The 5000-nt window shown below is 38.4% G+C and overlaps 1 protein-coding gene across 7 annotated transcripts in view; it reads right to left on the reverse strand.

The window, feature by feature from the left end:
• The window catches only part of tei (irregular chiasm C-roughest protein teiresias), a 233198-nt gene that overhangs the window by 149637 nt on the left and 78561 nt on the right, over positions 1 to 5000 (reverse strand). The gene's annotated exons all lie outside the window — the stretch shown is intronic.

The raw sequence follows: 5000 nt of genomic DNA on the forward strand, positions 1-5000 counted from the left end.
TCACTCTTTCTCTCTCCATCTCTTTCTATGAGTATTTCTTTCTTATCTCCTGAAATCCAGCAAAGAGCAAAGTACGATTTCTATAAAGCTTTCGTTTTCGCAATGTCCAGTATCGCATACGTACGAGAAAGAAAACTTTAGATACAAAGGAGAAGAGGAAAAGAGAAGGAGAGAAAGGACAGAGAAGTTGAGGAAAGTACGTTATCCGCGAATACACGTCGGCAAAGCAATAAGAAAGCTATAGAGAGTGGCCGTGAGAGAGGAAAAATAAGAACTACTAAGTCTCTCTTTCTCTCTCTCTCTCTCTCTTGCGAACGTGGCAAGACGAGCCGTGATAAAGGAATTTATGTCCACGTGAGATTTACGTCCCTTTACGCTTTTACAGCGAACGCGTGCGACTAGAAGAATACCTACGCCTCACAGTTTCTCGTGACGACACGAACGAAAGTCGTTGAATTTTTCTGATGTTTCCTCTCTTTATGTCCTTTTTATCCCCTTTCTCGTCTTCCTTTTTTTTCATCTTTTTCCTTTTTCTTTTATTTTTATTATTTCAACCAAGAGAATCTTCTTCAACGAGACAACAATGTCGAATTTCTTCGAAAAAAAAACTCCTCGAGTATTCTCGATCGATTCTTGCGAACAGCAAAACGATCGATAAAAAGTATGAAAGATTTGGTTTTTCCTTTGATAGAAAATTTGGCGAGCCTTTTCAATATCTTTTGCGTGTTATTTTGTATCGTATAAATTTCAAGTAAAAACTCAATCGCGTCTTCTGACGTCTTTTATGTGAAAGAATAACACGGAAAGAAAAAGAGCTAGCAAACGTGAAACTCCTACGAGTTTTATAGAGTTTCTTCGTGGTATAGTTAAGTGTATACCGCAAAGCTCGTTATTTACATCGATGAAAACCTATCCTTCGTCGGACACGTCGGAAAGAAGTCTCTTAACTTTTCTATTGAAAGAGAGCAAAAGGTGTTAGAACGAATCTATCGATATATGTATATGTGTACACGGTGACAATCGAGATAGAGAGAGAGAGAGAGAGAGAGAAATATAAAAAGGTCTCACTTTCTTTTTCTCTTTCACTTCTCTTTCAGAGTAGCGAAGCTCTTAAAGAAGTAAATATAGAAACGATTTTTCAGAATATCTACACTGTTATGGGACCGTTATGACAAGGTATAAAGGAAATCAAAAGACAGAAAAGAGTGAGAGAAAGAGACTAAAGAAAGAAAAAAAAAAGAAAGGAGAAAAAAGAAAGGATAGATGGAGAAAGAGAGAGAGAGAGAGAGAGAGAGAGAAAGAAAGAAAAGTAAGAGGGAAACGGTGAAGACAAGGGTGCAAAGCTACACCGCAATGGAACAACGTGCTTGCAAGTGGTGTGTATAACGTGTAGTCGGCTTGGGTTGAGTAAAAGAAGGATAAAAAAAAGAAAAAGAGAAAAAAGAGGCATAAAAAAAAAAAAAGGAAAACCTCGCAGGAAAGCTTCATTAAGCAGACGCCAGAGGGCTCGCGTAGGGGTGAAACGACGAGGGATTGCGCGAGGGGTTGGGTTGGCTCGAGAGAGTGAAATAGAGATAGCATAGAGGGAAAGAGAAAGTAGAAGAATAAAAGGGTGGGAGAGGGTCCAACGACGGTACACGGTGGAGAAAGGAAAGGGCCGAGGTAGAAGGGGCTGGCATAAACTGTCCCCTTTGTGCGGGAAATTGCGTTTTAATTCCCGCATTCAGAGATCCCCGTTACCAAGCAGCGATGGCAGTGGTGGCGACGGCGGCGGCGGCGGCGGCGGCGGAGGCGGCGGCGGCGGAGGCGATGGCGGCCCGCTCGTATACACGCCATACACGAGTTTCATGCATTTTACATGGTCAGCACCTGCCAGCACTTCGTATCGCACCATCGAGCGACGAAGACCGCAGTTGATAGACGCGGAAATTCCGCTTCGAGAGAAAGAGAGAGAGAGAGAGAGAGAGAGAGAGAGAGAGAAAAGATCTTCGAGAATTTTCACCATTTGGGATTTTGTCCCATCGTTTCTCTTCTTCCTACCATTTATCTATCCACCCTCCTTCTTCTTTTTCTCTTTTTCTGGCTGATCGAATAGAAAAATCCGCACGAACGTCTTGAATCTCGAGACCCCTTACGGCATGTGTTATCCCGCAAATGCTTCGCTTTGAAACTCGAAACCGAGAAATGTAATACGAACGCGAAGACCAACAATATTTATCTTTATTATTTCGGTAAAACGTAGAAAATTGGATGTAAAGGGAAGAATTTTTACAAAGGGGAAATTTGTGCTGGTACTTTTTTCTTTTTTTTTTCTTTTTTTTTTTTTCTTTTTTTTTTTTTTTTAGCAAAATGTAGGATCTTCTTTCTCGCGTAAGGGTCAATGCGATTACTTGCAGATCGACAAACAAGCGGATCTTTCTAAATCGCACGAAAGGGTCGTGGCTTATACGAGGCAAAAGGCAAACGAAAACTATCAAAGGTCGTGAGACTCGAAGACGAGAGAGAGAACAAGAGAGAGAACAAGAGAGATCGAGAGAGAGAGAAAGAGAGAGAGAAAGAAGAAAAGAGAGATCGAGAAAGAGAGAGAGAGAGGACGAAAGAGAGAGAGAAAGAGTTACAAAGGAGGAGAAAAAGAGGAGGAAAGAAAGAAGAAAGAGAGAACTGAACAAACCGTAGATAAGAGTTCGCGGTGATTGCCCCATAAAATATGTATTCCACGAGCAGCTCGTACTCCTTTTTTCTTCTTATTTCGTTTCTCTCTTTCTTCCTTTCTTCCTTTCTGTTTCCCATTCGTTGCCAGGGAATACGTATGTATATATAAATGTAAGTACATACTACATACATACATACATACATACATACATACATACATACATACATACATACATACATACATACATACATACATACATACATACATACATACATACATACATACATACATACGTACATACGTACATACATACATACATACATACATACATACATACATACATACATACATACATACATACGTACATACGTACATACATACATACATACATACATACGTACATACGTACATACGTACATACGTACATACGTACATACATACATACATACATACATACATACATACATACATACATACATACATACATACATACATACATACATACATACATACATACGTATATACATACCTACATACATATATAGGTGCAAGCGTAGAAGCAAGAGAGTCGAGATTCAAGCGGTGCATCCACACGACTTCCTCCCCTCCTTCTTTCAACCTCCTTTCACCCTCTGTTTACGACTGTTTGTTCCTGTCTGTCGAAGCTCGGACCTTTTACCCGCGGCACCCTTCTTTTCCGTTCCCACCCTTCCCATACCATGTATCGTCCCCTTGGTAGTCTTTGACCGAAGGGATTCCTCTTCGGAAGAGGAGGTGGGGAGAAAGTCGAAGAAAAAGGAAAAACGTGCTCTGCCCGATAGAGGCGGAAAAGCTCGCTGAGAGAAGTAGTAGCAGTAGTATCGACGTTTCTTTTCTTTTTCCTTCTCCTTCTCTCATCCCAACCACCTCCCACCCCAAGAAACGCCGAGAAACGACGAGCGGAGCTTTGTGATGGCGAAGCTTCGATCCATTCGATAGGAATGCCAATGGTTGGCTCGTAACAAACGTTGCAAAATATTTGTCTACCTGCAACTCTCTACTTTCTTTTTTATTTATTATTTTCTTTTTTTTTTCTTTTTTTTTTTCTATCATCCACCGAAATCACACACAATGGACGACGTTTTTCCACGGTATCCTTTCTCAAACGTAGCACCGAACATTTTCGCGTGAAACACAGTAAATCTACAAAGGACGACGATGATGATGATAATGTATATATATGTATATATATATATATATATATATATATATATATATATATGTATGTGCAACAACCGCAGTTCTCAAATAACAACAACGTTCTATGAATTCGTGATCTTGTTTAAACACGACCCATATTCGAAACATGCTTTCAACCGTCTTTAGATGAGCGGGTGTATTCCACTCCCTTTCTACTTTTGTGTTAGAAATGTAACTTCTTCTTGCACATATATATATATATATACATAACATTTTTATTTCTCCATATGTTACTTCAAAGACAGACGCAAAACAACCTCAAAGAACGTTTACTGTAAAGAACGTTAAAGTATATGACAACTTGCGGTTTCTCATAAGCTACGGTTTCTCTTTTACTTTTTCACACGATCCATACAATTTAACATCCTTTTCATTTGAAATATAAATATCTGTCTTTTATATTGTTAAAAGCGTCGTAACATCGATCAAATAACTTTCCAAAATGAATCTTGATTAACTTGAGTTCCTTCTTTAAAAATATTAATCAAAAATTTATGCAAGTTAAACTAACATACACTATAAAGCGATGGAAATAGGAACGATGAAGAGCCGATCAATAATAACTAATAATACGATATTGTTCAACATATCTTCTATGTTTAGAACCAGTTTAGTCTATAACTCCTGAAGCTTCGAGAAGTTTGTAGAAATTAGAAAGCCCGAGCGGCGAGTGCCGTCGTGCAAGATATACCGTTTAGTAAATGTGGATCGATGAACACCGACAGAAAGAACCTAGCAACCGTCTAAGTGGAACATAATATTTGTTGAATGTTTGTGCACTGAGCATACTGACATATACCAATTATATTCTCAATTACGAGAAATTAATTAAAATCCTTTGTATAGAATTTAATCAATATTTATATGTCTTTCACAATAATTAAATATCTTGAAGTATTTTTGCCGAACGTATCGAATGAAAATAATCAAAATTACGAGCAAAAAATCTTCGCATAAATTTGATTAATTACGAATATTTAGGAAGATCGAATCTGTAGAAATAAATAAGAGTTGAAATTTAGACGAAATCTCGCTCGTTAACAAAACAAAAAGCAATTACGTTTGTCTCCGCTATAATATAATACGACGTTACTCCCCAAGAGGCAAA

Source organism: Vespa mandarinia, chromosome 2 (genome assembly GCF_050613455.1).
Source record: "Vespa mandarinia isolate Hongniang chromosome 2, ASM5061345v1, whole genome shotgun sequence".
Taxonomy (NCBI): domain Eukaryota; kingdom Metazoa; phylum Arthropoda; class Insecta; order Hymenoptera; family Vespidae; genus Vespa; species Vespa mandarinia.